At 38.1% G+C, this 21,801-nt stretch overlaps 1 protein-coding gene across 1 annotated transcript in view; it reads left to right on the forward strand.

Annotated features, from left to right (window-relative positions):
* Nucleotides 1-21,801, forward strand: part of LOC124377359 (NACHT, LRR and PYD domains-containing protein 12-like) — an 839,056-nt gene that overhangs the window by 653,123 nt on the left and 164,132 nt on the right. The gene's annotated exons all lie outside the window — the stretch shown is intronic.

Genomic DNA, 21,801 nt, shown 5'->3' on the forward strand with positions numbered 1-21,801 from the left:
ATTGGACTCGAGTGAGAGACCCAAAAGAAAGCGGAGGAAAAGATCCAGATGTCCAGTCTGACTTTCTAAAGCCTGATCTACAGCACTCCTGTGAACATCTGAAAGTGTCCTACAGACCTGATTCTGTTGAAGAACATTTCTCTTCTCCTTCATGAAGGTCAGGTGCACATACAGAGCTGCGAGATGTTCCTGAATGCTCAGATGAACAAAGCAATACACTTTACTCTGGTGAAGCCCAAACTCCTCTCTGAAGATCTGCGTACAAACACCTGAATACACTGCTGCTTCTGTCACATCAATGCCACACTCTCTCAGGTCTTCCTCATAGAAGATCAGGTTTTGTTTCTCCAGCTGCTGGAAAGCCAGTTTCCCCAGTTTGAGAAGCATTTCTTCATCGCTCTCCTGCTTCTGTAGGTACTTCTCTCTTATGATGTTGGTCTGAATGATGAGGAAGTGTGTGTACATTTGAGTCAGAGTCTTGGGGATCTCTCCACTCTCTGCTTCACCCAACATTCTCTCTAGAACAGCAGCTGAAATCCAGCAGAACACTGGGATGTGGCACATGATGTAGAGGCTTCTTAATGACTTCAGGTGTGTGATGATCTTACTGGCCATGTTCTGATCACTGATCCTCTTCCTGAAGTACTCCTCCTTCTGAGGGTCTTTGAACCCTCGTACCTCTGTGACTCGATGGACACACTCAGAGGGATTTGATCAGCTGCTGCTGGTCTGGAGGTGATCCAGATGAGAGCAGAGGGAAGCAGGTTCCCTTTGATCAGGTTTATCAGCAGCACATGCACTGGTGCTGATTCAGTTACATCACACACTCTCACTGTCTTCTGAAATCCAGAGGAAAACGACACTCATCCAAACCATCAAAATGAACAAAACCTTCTCCAACCTGGAAATGTCCATTTCTTTCATCTCCTTAAAAAACACATGAAGGAGCTCCACCAGACTCAGTTTCTGGTCCTTCATCAAATTCAGCTCTCTGAAAGGAAGTGGGAATATGAGGTGGACGTCCTGATTTGTTTTCCCTTCAGCCCAGTCCAGAACAAACTTCTGCACAGAGACTGTTTTTCCAATTCCAGCTACTCCTTTGTCAGAACTCTCCTGATGGGTTCTTCATCTTGTTCAGATAAAATTTTGTCAGAACGTTCCTTATGGGTTCTTCATCTTGTTCAGATAAGCGTTTTGTCAGAATTCTTCTGATGGCTTTGTCTTGTTCAGGTAGGGGTTTAAAGATGTGACTGCATTTGATTGGTGTGTCCTCAGTTGGATTCCTCCTGGATGCTGCCTCGATCTGTTTCACCTCATGTTCTTTATTGATGTCTCCACTGTCTCCCTCTGTGATGTAGAGCTCTGTGTAGATCTCATTTAGGAGTGTTCGGTTTTCCTGCTTCAGCATTAATCCATTCAAACACTGAAACTTCTTCATCAGATTGAACTTGAACTTCTTCTGGAATTCATCTGCAGCAGTGGATTCTGGGTCGTGTCTGTGACAGGGTGAAGAAGGAAGACATGGTGGGACATGGGCTCCAATGATTAGAGTAGATGATAAAATTTTTCCTGCTAGATAGATCTTTATGATGTTCTCACTGTGGATTTACTTTATTCTACTGGAGGTTTTCTATCATCTAATCACTCTGTAGTTACTAACAGCAGAGAGCTTTAGAATAGCAGTGTGTCAGTGTAACATTCATGGTGTTGGTTTTGATCGTACCCTGTAGCTGTGATGATTAACTTCTCTCTTCTGTCTCCTGCCTTCTGTAGAACACTGGGAACAAAAACAACAAGTGTTAAAAGATCTCAACATTCCTCCAGATGAAAATTAAAATAATAGTTCAGAATTGCAGCTTTCAGTTCCAGATCTTTACATCTAGATGTGTTACATCAATTAGAACACTAAGACTTAGTTAATTAACATTAGTTAATTAACACTCAGAATCAATTCTGTTTTCTCTCTCTGTAGTTTTCTGTAGAAAAATTATAAAAATGGCTTTAAGAGAGAATTTCATTGTTGCTAAAATCCGAACACAAAATATCACATCTAATATCACAACATCTCGGTTTAAGGCTGCGTGCTTTTTTCATGTCTGTGTTTATGTAAACATGCGTGTTTGTTTTTGTCACGTGTCTCTTGTGTGTGCGTTTCATTTTCATTTGTTTTGTCTCCTCTCTGTCTTCTATTTGTGGTGTCCCTCACATGTCCCTTTGTTCACAGCTGTTCCTCTGTGTTGTTTCCACTTCCTGACTATTATAGAAAAGGCATCAGACACCATTTCATTGTCTCCAAAATCAAGAAAGAAGATACAGTGGAAGAGGGATTTTCCTGACTAATGTCAGTATCGCCTTATGAAGCCTGTATGGAGACACGTCTCATATCATGCCTTTAGTTATTGTCTCATGCTGACTCTTTGCTGTTTAACTGCATGGTTCATTTTTATAAAGACACCATTTAACTTACAATCAACAAAACTTGGTATTTTTTCTCAAGTTTGAAAATAGCTGATAGAAAGAGATTTATTTAGTGCAGACTGGTGGAGGTGGGGAAGTGTTTGAGCATTGGTGTGTGACTGGAGGGTGGAGGAAGAGGATCACATACACCTGTGTTTAGTGTCATTAATGAGTGCTGTCCTGCAGTGTGCAGTTTGTGCCTTAAACTATAAAAAGAGGAGATACAAGAGATTTGGAACAGAGACAGAGAACATCCACAGTGCTGATGACACACAGTTGTATATTTTAGCAAAGCCAGATGAGAAAGATCAGCTTAACAATGTTAAAGAGTGTGTAAAGGACATTAGACAGTGGATGCTTGATAACTTTTTTCTGCTCAACTCAGATAAGAAAAAAGTACTTTTAATAGGACCACATGCAGCTAGGAGTAAACTTTCAGATTACGTAGCATCTCTGGATGGTGTTTCTGTTTCAGCATGTACGGCTGTCAAAGACCTTGGTGTGATTATTGACCCGAGTCTTTCCTTTGAGGCTCACGTGAATAATATTACCAGGATCTCCTTCTCTTACCTTAGAAATATTGCTAAAATTCGATATATGATGTCGTTACAGGATGCAGTAAAACTAGTTGATGTTTTTGTAATATCTAGATCAGACTACTGTAACGCTTTACTCTCTGGGTTTTGGAGTAAGTGCATAAATGAGCTACAGTTAGTTTAGAATGCAGCAGCAAGAGTCCCAATTACATCTCAGACTGATTATAACATACTACTTTTGACGTATAAAAACACTTAACGCCCTCACGCCGCAGTATCTGAGTGAACTTCTGTACCAGTATGATCCTCCATGCCTACTTATATCAGAAGGTGCAGGCTATTTGTTGTTACCTCAAATAATGAAGACTACAGCAGGGGGCAGATCTTTCTATAACCTTCCAATCAGTGTTTGGGACTCAGACACAGTCTCAGTGTTCAAGTCGAGGTTGAAGACATTTATTTAGTGGAGTCTTTAGTCAGTAGGTGTTTGTGAGGTGAAGGAGCAGATCTGGAGGGATCATGGATATCGAGTGTTTGAGGAACTGGGATATTTGTATGCTGTCGTCCCCTCACTCTCACATGTTCACTCAGGTTTGTTAATGAAGGTGTGGTTTGTCGTCCATTATTCCAAAGATTCTCATGTCGGTGTTTCCTTCTGGTTCTTCCTTTTAGCTATGCTGCTATAGCTTGTCTTTCCGGAGTCCAAACTGCACAGTGATATTAACTTTCATGCAACAATAAGGACACATAATAACCCATATGCCACTCCTCCTGTCACTTCTCTCTCTCTCTCTCTCTCTCTCTCTCTCTCTCTCTCTCTCTCTCAGTCGAGTTAAACAGTCTCCTGAGGTTCTAGTGACCACTGTCTCTGCCCCTCTTCCCTCCGAGGATCTTCCCACTTTGTCCAGGCCTGCCTCTGGATAGTGTTCTCTTCGACTGGAGGCCACTCTGTGCAGCTTGGGACGGTTTCCCATCAACGCTTCAGGTGGTTCCATGAAATTCCGGAGTAAGAACGGGCGCTTTGAGGATGGATTTGGACTGTAGTTAATGTCAACAGTCTGCTACACTGACTCAGGACTACATTTCAATTCTGCTCACCATCACTGCACCTTAATATTGTTTATCTGTAATAAATGGACATTCGGTGCAACCCAAATGAGGATGAGGTTTCTCTTGAGTCTGGTTCCTCTCAAGGTTTCTTTCTTATGCTATCTCAAGGAGTTTTTCCTTCAACACAGTTGCCACCGACTTGTTCATCTTTGACAAACTTACACTTATAAAGAACATATTTATTTTTTATCACCACATTATCTGTGTAAAGCTGCTCTGAGACAATGTTCATTGTTAAAAGCGCAAAACAAACAAACATGAAATGAATTAAATTCTTCTTCACACTAAGGTGTCTAAGGCAGGCCAAATAGAATCTACAAAGTAAGATCTACAGAACATTCTGATCACTAAGTCAGGGTTCCTAAACCCCAAAAATACTGCTTACACCTTTAAGTAGTAGTGTTTAGATGTTTCCTATCGCTTTGTTGTTGTTTATATTAGTATTTTTATTTTAGGATTTAAGACATTACATGTAATTGATTGTGACTTTAATAAATATTTACACTTTTTCATTTAAAAATTTACTGAAAGTATTGTAGAATCACTAAAGACCAAGTAATGATAATATAAATCTAAACAGCTGCTAATGACTGTGTATTGCAGCCATTAACTGTGACTTTAACCAGGAGAATTATGGGATGTTACCTGTGTCCAGGTGAGGAGATTCCAGTGCTAAATACCAAAGGAGGATCCATAGATGCATCACTCTTCATGGAGACGCAGCTGGGCACTGGTGAGTGTGATTTCTCTCTCTGTAGTTTACTGTAGAAAATTATAAAAATGGCCATGAGACAGAATTTAATTGTTGCTAAAATCAGGATACAAACACTATAATTATCAAATTATCACATTAAATATCACAACATCTCGGTTTAATGCTGTGTGCTTTTTTAACGTCTGTGTTTATGTAAACATGCGTGTTTGTTTTTGTCACGTGTCTCTTGTATGTGCATTTCATTTTTATTTGTTTTGTCTCCTCTCTGTCTTGTATTTGTCGTGTCCCTCACATGTCCCTTTGTTCACAGCTGTTCCTCTGTGTTGTTACCACTTCCTGACTATTATAGAAAATACATTAGACACCATTTCATTGTCTCCAAAATCAGAAAAGAAGATACAGTGAAAGAGGGATTTTCCTGACTCGTGTTAGTATTGTCTTGTGAAGCCTGTATGGAGACACGTCTCATATCATGCCTTTAGTTATTGTCTCATGCTGACTCTTTGCTGTTTAACTGCATGGTTCATTTTTATAAAGACACCATTTAACTTACAATCAACAAATCTTGGTATTTTTTCTCAAGTTTCAAAATAGCTGATAGAGAGAGATTTATTTAGTGCAGACTGGTGGAGGTGGGGAAGTGTTTGAGCATTGGTGTGTGACTGGAGGGTGGAGGAAGAGGATCCCATACACCTGTGTTTAGTGTCATTAATGAGTGCTGTACTGCAGTGTGCAGTTTGTGCCTTAAAGGATAATAAGAGTCAAGTCAAGTCAAGTCAAGTCAAGTTTATTTGTATAGCGCTTTTCACAACAGACATTGTCTCAAAGCAGCTTTACACAAATCAACAGTGATGGTGAATGGTGTGCATTTGTCCCTGATGAGCAAGCCGTGGCGACTGTGGCAAGGAAAAACTCCCTTAGATGTTATGAGGAAGAAACCTTGAGAGGAACCAGACTCAAAAGGGGAACCCATCCTCATCTGGGTGACATCAAGAGTTTGATCATAAATCTTTCAACAATACAGAACACTGGAGAGTGAGAACTAACATGATTACTGGAGTATAAGATTATAAGTAATGTTCTTTCTGCAGTCTTAAACAGTCTATATGGTTAGTAGCTCCGAGTTTTATAAGCTCAGCATTTGTGATCACCACAGATCCAGCATCAGCTTCTCCATGCCAGAGCCTTTAAACACTCCAGGAGGTCCAATGTCAAAACTCCACACATGTAGCGGGATCCAAATGGCACTGGTACGTCTCTAGATGGTTCAGGATGTTTGTGAGTTCGGCATCTACTTCTTTAAAGGTCCGTAATCATCACGAGGTGGGAGGTGACTGGAGCTGGAGCAACCTCAGGATGCCTCGGGATGGGGAGAGAAAGAGAAGCAGTGGAGAGGAATTAGCGTAGCTGCTGTTCATGATATTAACAGCACAAGTTGATAATGTGCATGTGATCAGATGTTCTGGAGCACAAGGTTATGATGTGATGTGTGTTATGTGTAGGCTTTGCTAAAAAGATACATTTTTAATCTACACTTAAATTGGGTGAGTGTGTCTGAGCCCCGAACACCGTCAGGAAGACTATAAGAGGAGATACAAGAGATTTGGAAAAGTGACAGAGAACATCCACAGAGTGTGTGTGTGTGTGTGTGTGTGTGTGTGTGTGTGTGTGTGTGTCTGTCTGTCTGTCTGTCTGTCTGTCTGTCTTTCTCCACATTTATTCTGAACAGAAAAAATATATAACCTGAATGCAACAAAATAAAGGTGTTTTGTTGTTGAAGCCCAACCCCCCCCCCTTCCAATTTGAACCCCCTTTATAACCATTTGTTTATAATTTTTATATTATTTTTGGTATTTTACCTTCTTCTGGCTTCTAATGATTAATATTATTATTATTACTTTTCTTTTTGAAATTAGACCTTTAGGGGCACCAGCAGCAGAGTTTATGTGTATAAGGAGCTAGGGCACCAGACATAGCAGATCAGCTTAGGATTTTAGGAAAGCACAGGTTCTCTAAGATAATTTTTCACACAGGAGCTAATGATATATGCCTTCCACAGACAGAGATTGCTTAGAATAATATTATAGAGGTATGTAAATTAGCGAAGGCAATGTCCGATGCAGGAACATGCTTTGGCCCCATCCCAATGCGATGTGGCGATGTAGCCTACAGCAGGTTATGGTCGCTGAACTGCTGGATGTCCAAATAGTGCTCCAAAAACAATGTGGGCTTCATAAATAATTGGAGCAATTTTGAAGGCAAGGCTGGCCTGTTAGAGCAGGATGGTATCCATCCCACTCGGGAAGGTGCTGCTCTCATTTATTGTAGTATAGGTCATAGTCTCAGAACAGCACTAGTTAACAAGTGACTGTCCAGAGCCAAGGCCAGGGAGCAGACAGACAGGATAAACTGACCGTCTGCTAGCTGCACAGAGTTGTCACTCAGGATTCACAAATTGAGACTGTGTCTTTCCCCCGAGCAAAACCAAAATGTAGGAATTCTCAGAAAGTCTGTTTTTGATTAACATTAAATTAAATGGTACTGAACGCACAGCAGCACCTCTGATCTACATATAGGATTGTTGAATATTAGATCTCATGTCAAATGTGCTGACTATAAACATAATTATTACCGATCAGGAGTTTAAAATAATGTGTTTGACAGAAACGTGGATTAAACCGAATAAATATGTAGCATTAAATGAAGCTAATCCTCCTAGGTATCGTTACATACACCAACCCAGTCTAAATAGCAGAGAAGGCGGAGTTGCAGATATTTATTATAATAATCTAAGCGTCACACAAAAGACTAAACACAAGTGTAAAACATTTGAAGTTCTTTACACCAACAGTCAATTCCATTAATTATTATTTATAGACCCCCAGGGGCCCGACTCTGATTGCTCCTTCTTTACACAAAGCCTTAGTTGTTGGTGACTTTAATATTCATTTTGATAATCAGAAAGACTCCTTAAGAGCATCAATTGTGTCCACTTTAGATTCAGTAGGTATTAATTAGAATGTTATAGGATTTACTTATACTGGTGATGCACTCTTGATTTGTTCTTAACAATTGGATTAAAAATTAAAGATTTAGTCATAATTCCACAGTCTGAAGCTATTTCAGATCATTACCTCATCTCTTTTCAAATCTGCCTCAGTCACTGCATTAGTACCTCACCACGTTACCGTGTTAAACACTTTCACGTCAGCTACAGCAGTGATCTTCCAGAAATTACGATATTAATTAGATCTCCGTCTGACCCCGCTGAGCTCAACTGGGCCACTATATACCTAGAATCAACGTTACGTTATACTCAAGATAATGGTGCACCCCTTAAGACCAAAATGATCAGGGAGAAAAAATCAGCACAGCGGTATAATGATCAAATGTGTGCCTTAAAACAGACCACTCAGAAATTAGAACGTAAATGGCGTCAAACAAAATTAACAGTATTTCAAATATCATGGAAGGAGAATCTCCTGAGTTCTAGAAAATCTCTTAGTGCTGCTGATCATATTTCTCCACCCTCATAGAAAATAACAAGCAGAATCATAGATTTTTATTCTGTACTGCAGCAAAATGAACAGGAAATAAAAGCACTGCACTCACATGCACACCATCAATAGGTAGTAATGATTTCATCAACTTTTTTAATAATAATAATAATTGCTGTTTAACTGCATGGTTCATTTTTATAAAGACACCATTTAACTTACAATCAACAAAACTTGGTATTTTTTCTCAAGTTTTAAAATAGCTGATAGAAAGAGATTTATTTAGTGCAGACTGGTGGAGGTGGGGAAGTGTTTGAGCATTGGTGTGTGACTGGAGGGTGGAGGAAGAGGATCACATACACCTCTGTTTAGTGTCATTAATGAGTGCTGTCCTGCAGTGTGCAGTTTGTGCCTTAAACTATAAAAAGAGGAGATACAAGAGATTTGGAACAGAGACAGAGAACATCCACAGTGCTGATGACACACAGTTGTCATCAGCTTTTTTAATAATAAAGTTGAAAACATCAGGCAAGAAATCCAGAGGATCAAAATAAAACCAAACTATTTTATAAATAACCCTGTAGGCAGCAGTGTCATTATAACAGACCATCAATTACAAGTTAAAGTTTTACTCCTATTCAAGAGAACGACTTCATTTCATTTATTTCCACATCAAAATCATCTACCTGCAGTCTCGATCCCTTGCCTACAAGTTTCCTCAAACAGATTATTCCAGAGGTAATTGACCTTTTTTTAAAATTTTTTGAAAACTCTTTCATTTGCACTGATAATGTAAATGTATCAGTCAGGATTTCGGCCTCATCATAGCACAGAGACGGCGCTAGTTAAGGTGGTAAATGACTTATTATTAGCCTCTGATAAAGGTTTTGTCTCTTTACTTGTTTTGCTCGACCTCAGTGCAGCTTTTCACACCATTGATCATGGAGAACGTTGCTGGACTGGAGAACGTTGTTGGAATAAAGGGAACAGCTCTCTCTTGGCTCAGGTCTTATTTAACTGATTGCTATCAGTTTGTTGATGTAAATGGTGAGTCCTCCACACTCTCTGAGGTAAAGTTTGGTGTTCCGCAAGGATCTGTCTTAGGCCCACTGCATTTCTCTTTATATCTGCTGCCTGTGAAATTATACATAAACATGGTATTCGCTTCCATTGCTATGCTGATGATACAAAGCTGTATATTTCAGCAAAGCCAGATGAGAGAGATCAGCTTAACAATGTTGAGGAGTGTGTAAAGAACATTTGACAGTGGATGCTTGATAACTTTCTTCTGCTCAACTCAGATAAGACTAAAGTACTTTTACTAGCTCCACATGTAGCTAGACGTAAACTTTCTGATTCAGTAGCATCTCTGGATGGTGTTTCTGTTTCAGCGTGTACAGCAGTCAAAGAGCTTGGTGTGATTATTGACCCGAGTCTTTCCTTTGAGGCTCATGTAAGTAATATTTCCAGGATCTCCTTCTTTCACCTTAGAAATATTGCTAAAATGAGAAATATGATGTCATTGCAGGATGCAGAAAAACTAGTTGATGCTTTTGTAACATCTAGATCAGACTACTGCAACGCTTTACTGTCTGGGTTTTGGAGTAAGTGCAGAAATAAGCTTCAGTTAGTTCAGACTAGTTCAGAGTCCTCACTAGATCTAGAAAATATGAGAACATCAGCCCTGTTTTAATCATCTACACTGCTCCCAATTACATCTCACACTGATTATAAAATACTACTACTGACGTATAAAGCACTTAACAGTCTCGCACCGCAGTATCTGAGTAAACTTCTGTACCAGTATGTTCCTCCACGCCTACTTAGATCCAAGGATGCAGGCTATTTGTTGGTACCTCAAATAATGAAGACTCCAGCAGGGGGCAGATCTTACTCTTATAAACCAAACAGTTATGGAACAACCTTCCAATCAGTGTTTGGGACTCAGACACAGTCTCAGAGTTCAAGTCGAGGCTGAAGACATTTATTTAGTGGAGTCTTTAGTCAGTAGGTTTTTGTGAGGTAAAGGAGCAGATCTGGAGGGATCATGGATATCTTGGATTTAAACATGCTCCTGAGGCTCCAGTGACCACTGTTCCTGCCCCTCTCCCCTCCGTGGATCTTCACACTTCTGTGCAGCTTGGGACGGTCTCTCATCAACACCTTGGGTGGTTCCATGTAATTCCGGGTTGCTTTGAGGATGGATTGGACTGTAGTTGGTGTCGGCGGTCTGCTGCACTTACTCGGGAGTGCAGTTTGCTTCTGATTATCATCACTGTACCCCGCAACATTGTATATCTGCTTCAAATGGACATTTGGTGCAACCCAGATGAGGATGGGTTCCCTCTTGAGTCCTCTCAAGGTTTCTTCCTTATGCCATCTCGGGGAGTTTTTCCTTGCCACAGTTGCTCATCAGGGACAAACATACTTACAAAGAACATATTTACGTTTAATCACCACATCATCTGTGTAAAGCTGCTTTGAGACAATGTTCATTGTTAAAAGCACTATACAAATAAAAATGAGTTACATTGAATAGAATTGAATGGATATGGAGTGTTTGGTGAACTGGGATATTTGTATGCTGTCGTCTCCTCACTCTCACACGTTCACTCAGGTTTGTTGATGGTGGTGTGGTGGGTCGTCTCTTATCCCAGAGATCTTTATGTTGGTGTTACCTTCTCGTTCTCCCTTTTAGCTATGCTGCTATAGCGAGTCCTGCCTGAATCAAAACTGGATTATCCATATTGTTTGTGTCTTATAACTTTAATTAGCCAATAAGTTTATGGTTCTTGGTTTTGAGAGTTTCATAAGTTGTGCACAATGACGTGTATTTATTTGTGTAATAAATGTATTTAGGGTGATGTTTATATATGAAATGAAGCTCTCAGAAATGTCTCCAGATTTGCAGATATGAACAGTTCATTAGTAAAATACTAGAACATGGCAGGTTACCAGTCTTTTGAGGGTGAGGTCACATAATCTGTGTCCTGATCAGGGATCTCCATTTTTCACTGCTCGTGTACACACAGAGTCCTGAAGACGCCGATCTCTTCTGCTGGAATCAATCACAGTCCTAGAAAACACAAAAACAACATGCAGTTAAAACTGGGGAAAATCTTTCTAAAACCAGCTGATCCTCATGATGTCTTACTGATTCTCACATATTTTTCTAACATCTTTATTCCTCATCTGAACTCATACTGTCAGGAGGTGTGCAATAAACAACACCAATAAACACTGTTTTATTTTTAATTTCTATGTTTAAAAAGTGATTAAAGTCTTCTGTATTTCTATATTTTCCACACACAGTCCATTAAAGTCCCATTAGAGGTGAAATCCATAGACATATAAGACACAGACGCCTCATTGCCGCCTTGGTCCATTGCTGCGATACGTCAATGCTGCTGCAGTCTTGGTCCAGGCGAGAGTTCCCTGTACACAAATACAACTACACAACATATATAACAACATAACAATAATAGAGTGATAATAACAATAACTGTACAAACAATTAGTGATAATAGATGATTGAGAGATATTATATAGCCTTCAATTTATTATTATACTCATTTATTATTGTACAATTATTAACTTTTCTTTTTTGTCTGTATTCTATTGTAATTGATAATACATACTATTAGCATTTTATTACACTATAATGCATTATTATTATTATTAATGTTATTACTATTATTAATAGTAAACAATTGCATTTAGCAATATATTAGTTATTTATATAGTTATACTACTGTACGTTTTTATTCCATCGTACTTAATACTGGAATACAAAAAGATTTGATGCACTGTTATTGTACCATAATCACATCCATGTACTTCCATAAAGAATCCAGCAGTTCTCTTTGTTCTTCACTGTTTTGGAGAATAAATCTGTAAATAACTGCATCATTTTAGTGTATAAAAATACAGAAAAAAGTCTGCCAGTGGGATTTGTATTTGTGGCAGCGGGGGCGTGGCCGAGGGTCGGTTTGTGAATGGAGGGCAGGGGATTGCCTCACCTGAAGGTAATGTGACCTAATGATTATTCTTTCTTTTCCAGTGATCGGAGGGTGCATTTAAGGAGGAGAGTGTGTGTGTGTAGATGGTGTGTGTGCGCGTGTGCCAGAGACGTGCTGCGTGGGACAGACATGAGACATTGTGGTGTTCCTTCTTCCCACATTCACACGCTCTCCCACAGTATTATTTAGGGTTTGTTTCAATGATGGGTATCTCATTATAGTTTAACTATCAAGGTTTATATATATATATATATATATATATATATATAGATATATATAGATATAGATATAGATATAATACCACTGCATTCTAAAAATATATGGGAGCCTGTTTCAAGGATTCCACATTTTTCACAATTTCTATTTTTGTGTTTTTTTATCTTGTATAATTTTGGGTTGTGTGTCAGATTCATAATCTTGTCATAATCACATCTTTTTCCCTGATTTGATCACATGTTCTTTCCACCCCTACATTTCTTTGTATTGCAGATAATGTAGGTGTCTTCCTTTTGTTTCTGTGTCCCAAATGTGCTGCATCTTTTATCTCTGCTGTACTCATACACATCATAATGTTCAGATCTGCTTCCTTTAGTGCCTCTTTTACCAACTTCTCCACTACCTCATTCCCCAATATTCTGACATGTACTGCTACCCATAAAAAACTGACCCTCATGCATATGATCTCAACATGATACCATTTTAGCGATAGTTTATATAAAAGATCTCCGAGCTGTGGAGATTCCACTCTAAACTTTTCAGCGCTGATTTTGAGTCTGTACATAACAGGGTTTTCTGGCTGCTTTCCCGAATCACCTCCATTTAGACCACATTTCCATGTGGGCCCCACATGGGTTTTATCTGGATTATATGGGCATCACGTGAGCATGGGGTCAGAGTGGGCACTTTGATGGGCTGAATGTGGGCCCCAGCTTAGTCAGGTTTGTGGGCCCCAGTTAGGTTGCCCATCTTGTTTATTTGAGGGCCATGTATGGGCCACATTTGGGCTATATTTAGCTATATTTCTCAAAAGAAATCTATCATTCAATTTTTTCAATTGATGATAAATTCAATTGATATGTTTTTTGTGTGTTTTATAAGATCAATAGATTAACAAAAATGTTATGTATTAACAATAACATAGTATGACCTTTAGTTAAACAAAACAAAACAAAAGAAAAAAAAAATTGGTTGTGCAGCTCCCAGCCCTCTCGTTGGCTCCTGTGTTTCCTGCCTTCTCATTCTGAAGAAATGGTCATCACTCACTACACTGGAGCACCTGACCTGGAGAACCTGACCTCTCTGTCACGGTAAGAAATTATCTTTTGTTTTAAATAAATCACATTTTAATGTTGCTTTTATTTATTGTATACTTCTGAAAGATTTGTGGTAATTAAAGTTACAGGCACGATATAAAGAAGGTAAGTGTGGAGAGTGAACTAGTTTACCTCAGAGATAAACACCTGTGAAGAACTGAACATTCTTAACAATTAGCAGATAACTAGGAAATTGTCTACTAAAATGTGGAAATAACGACTTTTCAAACCATTTTCTACCGTGTTTTCTCCATATAATGTCCTCATGATAACAGGAGGGTGAAACAGTAAAAGCACTGTGGAGTCTTTTTCTCTTTCACCACCTTTATAACATGTGTATATACAATACACAGAGAAAAGCTCTGAGGAGATTGTGACAATACTTAACATTATTTTAATGTGATTTAGCTGAAATATGTTGAGGTGTTACAATTTTTCATATTTATATAATTTCCAAACATTATTAAAAATATGTTATGTTATGATTATGTTAAAGATAATAAACATTGCTTATTGTTCAATGTCTATTCGTCAGTGGTGTTGATGTGTGTCGATGACCTGAAAGGTGAGTTGTTTGTTTATGATTCCTTGGCCTTTTGGATATTATTATCCTAAATAATCTGATGAAATACACAATTAACTGTAAAGGGTTATTATGTTAACTGGCAAAGCCAAGGAATCATGATCAGGATGTTCAAATAATCAAAAAACTCACCTTTCAGGTCATCAACACACCACTGACGTTATGATCATCATCAACACCACCACTGATGAATAGGCACTGAACAAGCAGTCCCAGGTTTATCACTTGTTGGGGTCCCCATGAAACATTTATTTTGTGGTCTGTGGTATTTGGTTGTGTTGTGAGGATTTGCTGGACGTTTCTGTATTTAGTTGCGTTGTGAGGATTTGCAGCACGTGTTGTTTAACTGATGAAGATGTTTTCTTAATTTGCTGGTGTTTTTTCTATTTGCATATGTTTTTTTCAGTTGCAGTATGTTGAATTTTCTGGCCACCGTGATCGTGTGACTTACATCTTTCAGCTGATCAGAATCATTATTCTAATCATTGGCTTTTGGCAATGATTAATTATTCGTTTAAGAGGCAAGTTCACATGCAAGGTTGATATTTTAAATGTTCAATTCATAAGTTTTGGATTCCATACTGTGTGAGGCAGAGGTGGGAACAATTCACTGATGAGATTCTAGGATATGTCTTAATTATATTGATGCATGATTTTAGATGCTGCTGTTAATGGTAGTATTTTAAAATGTACTAAATTTTCTGTCTTCTCTTTCTTTACTGTTTTGTAGGTGTGCAGCTGAGGAATCTGCATAGACCCACCAGTTAAATATTTTACTCAGTAATTCTGTTATTCCTGTTTCTTGTTTACTTGAAAAAGCTCTGGAATTTATCTGGAAATTAAATTAAATTAATTTAATTTAAATCACATTTAATTTTAAAATTATAAATTTAAATTAATTCAAGTAATTTAAATTAAATGTGATTTACACATTCTGAGATGAAGTCATTTATTTTTCACAGTTCAAATACTCAACCATGTAATTTTAAACATAGAGCAGCACATAAAATCAACTAATATTAGTTCTTTGTTTGGTCAGGCACAGTTTTACATTGTAACTGAGGTTTGAAATGATTTGATAGTGGATTTTCCATAGTAAGATTAAGTTCACCCACAGAAATCAATGATGAAATTAATAAATGGGTCCCAAATCTCACCCACTGTGGTCCCACAACAACCCCATAAAGGGGCTATTTGTGGGTTAACCAATGATTGAGTCATGTGGGCCCCATAAGGGTTCTTTTTGTAGCCTATTTTGCCCCCATTTTTATCACCTATTTGGGACCCAAATAGGCCCATATAAAGAACATCTATACAGGTCCCACTTACAGCCCACCATGGACCCATCAGTGGCCCCTCTGGGCTAACACACATGCGGCCCATGTGGAGCTGATGGACAAATTTCTCTGGGCCCCATTTGGGTTGCCCATGCAGGGCCCAAGTGACAGCCCATCAAAAACCCACATGGGGCCAACATGAAAATGTTGGCTCTGTGTTTACGGGAAATCATCCTGAGCCATGACAACAACTCCAGGATCAGTTTGGAACAACCAAACAATCCCGGTGTTCTCATGTTTTTATCAGAAATATAATATAATTTTTATTAAACTCACATCAAAAACACTTTTGATGTGTTTTTACTTTTGTCTGCTTGATGAATAAAATTTACAAACTAAAAATCATTCTAAAGGTCTAAGCCTCAAGCAGTGATTTTAGATCAATGTTTTTCAATGGAAAACGTATAATAAATGTATTTGGTAAATTGGTGTAAGCAGTACACACAAACAACATGAAAAGAAAAAAAATGCAGTACTTGCATTATTATTGTAATAACGAGTCACAAACATGTTTCTTTCGGAATAGCTTTTGCATAAAAAAATGACATCTTGGTGGTAAAAAAAACCAAACATTTGTCTGGTAGAATATAGTGTTTACTCGGGTAAATGGGGAGGGTTGTAAAACCATGTAAAACCTGTGCCAAATCGAATATGCTATCACAAATAAGAATTTCATTCCGGATCGGTCGAGGCCCGGGTTACCAACAACCGCCACAGAAATGTGATGTGTAAGGTGAGAGGATGCCTGAGGAATGGAGAAGGAGTGTGCTGGTACCGATATTTAAGAACAAGGGAGATGTTCAGACCTGCAGTAATTACAGGTGAGTAAACTTGATCAGTCACACTATGAAGTTATGGGAAAGAGTAGTGGAAGGCAGGCTGAGAGAAGAGGTGACCATCTGTGAGCAGCAGTATGGTTTCATGCTGAGGAAGAATAGAGAAGGTCAGAAGGAGTTGCATTGTGTATTTGTGTATTTAGAGAAAGCGTACAACAGGGTGAAGAGAGGAGTTGTGGTATTGTATTAGGAAGTCAGGTGAGTCAAAGAAGTTTTTTTGGGTGGTAAAGAACATGTATGAGGACAGAGTGACAGCAGTGAAGTGTGCAGTAGGAACGTCAGACTGGTTGAAGGTTGGACTGCATCAAGGATCGGCTCTGAGCCCTTTCCTGTTTGCAGTGGTGATAGACAGATTGACGGAGAAGAGGTGGAAAAGGTGGAGGAGTTCAGGTACCTGGGGTCAACAGTGCAAAGTAATGGAGAGTGTGTTAGGCAAGTGAAAAAAGAATGCAGGCAGGGTGGAGTGGGTGGAGAAGAGTGATAGCAGGAGTGATTTGTGATAGAAGAGTTTTGGCAAGAGTAAAAGGGAAAGTTTATAGGACTGTGGTGAGACCTGCGATGTTGTATGGATTCGAGACAGTGGCATTGAGTAAAAGACAGGAGGTGGAGCTGGAGGTAGCAGAGCTGAAGATGTTAAGGTTTTCGTAGTGACGAGGATGGACAGAAAATTAGTTTATTAGAGGGACAGTGCATGTGGGATGTTCTGGAGACAAGGTGAGGTAGGTGAGATTCAGATGGTTTGGACATCTACAGAGGAGGGACATGGGGTATATCAGTAGAAGACCTTCTGAAGACCAAGGAGGAGGTTCATGGATGTGGTGAAGGAAGACATGCAGGTAGTTGTTGTGTAAAGAGACAGATGTAGAGGACAGGGGGGTATGGAGACGGATGATCCACTGTGGTGACCCCTAATGGGAAAAGCCGAAAGAAGAAGAAGAAGAGAAGAAGAAGAATTGCATACTTGCTGAATGTGTAGTTGTGGATTTAGTCAAGGGGCTGTGCAAATTAGGAGCGATTTGGCGCACTTGGGGTGGATGGTCCCTTTAACAGTGCATACAAAAGAAAAAGAATTTCAGAGTTGTTGAACCTGTGGACTATATAATTGATGCAAAGGCAGAAATGAGTTTTCAGAATGTTCCTATTCTAAAATCATTGTCTTAATTACTTAACAACAAGAATATTTTGGAAGAAGGTGTTGAAAGTAAAAGTACTTTAAAGAGAGCAGTTTCTTGAATACACCTAAATTTAGACTGTCTTTAATTTTGTATGTCAATGATTTTGAGGTCTGCAATCCACTAGGAACCTCCAGGAAAAAAAAACATCACATAACAGCTGTGTACTGGGTGTTACAGTCTGAGTTGACATCCATTTATTTGGCAGTATTTTGTCAAGCAGTTGATGTCAAAACACGTGGCCATTCAGCGGTTCTTGAACCATTGCTGAAAGATCTTGTATACTTGGAGTCAGAAGGAATTTTTTTTCCAAGTCTTGGCAGAAATATAAATGGTACCATACAGTGTGTGTTCGCAGATGATTTAGCTGCACATTCAATTGTGGGATTTGCGGAAAATGTTTCAGGGCAGTACCCATGCAGATTTTGTCTTGGCCCGTGCTCAGATTATCAGTGGAAGGAGGTACAGACAGGTGACTATAACTCGAGGACTAAGTAGGAAACTCAATTCATGTTCAAACTGTGCTGAATGACCAAAGTAGTTCCCATTGCTTTGGTGTCAAAAAACATTGTTCTGACTGGAAATTTTAGTAACTTTCATGTCTTGAAATGCAAACAACCAGATGTAACCGCATGATCTTTTTTCTTTATGTTTACTTAAGAAAAAAATGTATATATAACCTTCACCCCCTCTGGTACAGCCAGGCACTGCTTCCTCCTGCTCTCAGGTTTTTATGTGTGGACAACCATTTTGCTGCCTACTTTATCTTCTCTACATCTACTCTGTGTAAGTGTTCTGCTTTTATAATGCTGTTTGCTATCCCACTTTTATTGAATCAAGCTATATTGTTTTACTTAGATTGTCTATTTATATATGTTTAACCAGTGTTGGGCAACGTTACTTTTAAAAGTAATGCATTACAATATTAAGTTACTCCCCAAAAAAGTAACTAATAACGTTACTTAGTTACTTTTTATGGAAAGTAAAGCATTATATTACTTTTGCGTTACTTTTGCGTTACTTGTATCTCTTTCACGCCTTACAGGTGTAACAGGTGTAATATAGATAATTGCCATTAAGAAATAAGTTATATTAGAGCAAAAGACATTTCATAAACATTTAAAATGCTTAATAACTTCTGAGAACAATAAGATGATCGACTAAATTTTGACCACAAGGCTGAAAACTTTCCAGTCGCACTTCTGTACACTGCTTTTCAATCTGCCTTCGCCCTCAGAAATGTAACTATCGTATATAAGGTTAAGGGTGTGGGCTGCACACCGGTGATGTGGAGGGAGAACATACCTTTCACTGTCATCTCGTAAAACATCGTGCAATTCCGTAAATATGACCTCGTCCTCGTCTGCATCATTCTCTGCTTTTACAAAGTTCACGCTATTATCAGTGACCGTGGCAGTTTATCTTCCCACAAAGAGCAAATGTGCTGTGAATTTACTCTCTATCTCTGCTGCGGTTGCATTGTACATGTGTCTCCCACGGAGAACTTTTATTCTGAGCAATCCATAGATCTGCAGTGGTGGAAAGTCGGCAAAGGTTTTCTATATTTCTGTCTCCATTTCCATATATTCAACATTATACACACACACACACACACACACACACACACACACACACACACACACTGTAGTGCTGTTCTTTGCATGCAGATGTTTTTTTTTTTTTTTAATGGTATTTTTTGCAGTTGACAAGAGCTTTTCACCAACACATAATCTACACTTAACCATTATTCCTTTCTCCTTTTCCTCCACTATTTCAAAATAATAAGAATACTTCCATCACAGTAATGTAATTCTCTGGTTTGCCAGCTCCGCTTCTGACCAGCTTCTGTTCCCGCGGCTCGCACATATGAGTGTGCGATTCTATGTGACTACGTTAATTCAGTATTTATTTTTTTTATGCAAAATAATTTAACTGAAAAGTAACTCGCATTACTTTTTTAAAAAAGTAACTCAGATATTAATGTGTAAATGTATAAAGTAACGCGCTACTTTACTCGTTACTCCAGAAAAGTAATATAAAGTAATATCCAGAAAAGTAATACGTAACGCATGTTACTTGTAACGCGTTACCCCCAACACTGATAAAATGAATAATAATAAAAATCGTTGTTACTTTTATATATTCTTTATTATATTATATATTTAAAAATGTTATAATAGCTATTCTATTTTTTATATATGTAGAATATTATTAGACACAAGATACATTGCTAGATTTATTATTATTATTATTATTATTATTATTATTATCACATTATTATTACTATTATTATCATTATTATTAATAAAATGATTATATTGATAATAACAGACTCTTGCACAGTTTAAGTGTAATTTTAATGAAATTTGAGGTAAAATAAAAAATAAAAAAACGACATCGGCGATTTTTGTAGTAGTAAAATGCTACCATCTAGTGGTGATATGAGACATTGCAACTTGTCGTCGAGCGGTACTTTTGGTATGTTTGCTCTGTTTCCACACGTACGGTTTTTACTTGTCGGACCTGTGCTTCATGCCAGATTTTATTAGTAAAAACAAATGTTTAATGTTTATTTATTGGTGGATTTATTTTTTGAATATCCGACTAAAGAAAGGACGTAGTGAATACATTTTTAAATAAATTTTTAATTTTGCCCTTTTTATATTTAATAAAAGTAGACAGTTTCTTATTGAATCATGAATAATTACGCAAATAAAAAAATGAACGAAATCGTTGTTACTTTTATATATTCTTTATTCTATTATATATTTTACAATTTTATAATAGCTATCCTATTTTTTATATATGTAGAATATTGTTAGATACAAAATACATTATTCAAACTTTCTTTCGGCTTCTCCCATTAGGGGGCGCCACAGCGGATCATCCGCATGTTTGATTAGGCACATGTTTTTACACTGGATGTTCTTCCTAACGCAACCCTCCCCATTTATCCGAGCTTGGGACCGGCACTAAGGCTTGTGCAACCCTAATGGCCTAAAGACCACCAGGGAACCTACAAGATACATTACTAGATTTATTATTATTATTATTATTATTATTATTATTATTATTATTATTATTATTAGAAAGATGATTATATTGATAACAGACTCTTGTGCAATTTAAGTGTAATTTTAATCAGTCTTTTAATTTATTATTTATTTTTTGCTAAACTTTTTACTTTTACTCATTAATTATTTTTCCCCATAAATATCTGTACTTTCTACTTCTTACATTTTCAAAAACAGACTCGTTACTTTAATTTTAATCCATCTGGTGTAAAAGTGTTGAACACATGAAGAAGGCAGGTGAAAAAGGCATGAAGTCGAGACACCAGCTGAAATCAATCAGTAATTAGAAAGCAGTTCTGCCCCGTGTCAGTGAAAATCAATATCAGCTGCTTCAGTCCCAACTAATGGCCTGTATAAAGATCTCATTACCAAGGTGTCACACAAGAAACATCTCATGATGGGTAAAAGTGAAGAGCTCTCTCAAGACCTTCACAACCTTATTGTTGCAAAACATACTAATGGCATTGTTTACAGAAGGATTTCTAAACTTCTGAATGTTCCAGCGAGGACTGTTAGGATCATAATCCAGAAGTAGAAAGAACATCATCTCACCATAAAGCAGCCATGACCAGGTGCTCCTCACAAAATTTCAGACAGAGGAGCAAAAAGAATATCAGAAAAGTTGTCCAAGAGCCAAGGACCACTTGTGGAGAGCTTCAGAAAGACCTGGAATTAGCAGGTATAACTGTTTAGAAGAAAAGCGCCTGCTGCAAAGAAGTGAGACCTGACCCAGCTGAAGAACTGGTGCCCAGTGTCACTACTGTACTGTACTGTACTGTATAGGTATGTTGTTCTCTATTTCCAATATGAAGGATGTAAAAGTAGGAACTCTTAATCTAAATGCTGCTAGAGCTGGTCAGAAAAGAATGGTGTTGTTTGAGTTTATAAAGCTGAACCGGATTGATGTCATGTTTATTCAGGAATCACACAGGGATCATAAAACTGAAGTGGATTGGATGTGCTCTACTAGTGGAGGAGTAGCAATACTCTTTTCAAAAAACTTTCTACCAACCTCTTACAAAATGGAAGAAATAGTTAAAGGGCACATTTTAAAAGTGCAAGCAAAATTCGAAAACACAGAAATGATTTTTTTTTTTTATGTTTACGCACCTACGAAGGGGCAGAAAAAAATCCTCTTTCTAAACAAAATCA

Source organism: Silurus meridionalis, chromosome 23 (genome assembly GCF_014805685.1).
Source record: "Silurus meridionalis isolate SWU-2019-XX chromosome 23, ASM1480568v1, whole genome shotgun sequence".
In the NCBI taxonomy this organism is placed as follows: Eukaryota; Metazoa; Chordata; class Actinopteri; order Siluriformes; family Siluridae; genus Silurus; species Silurus meridionalis.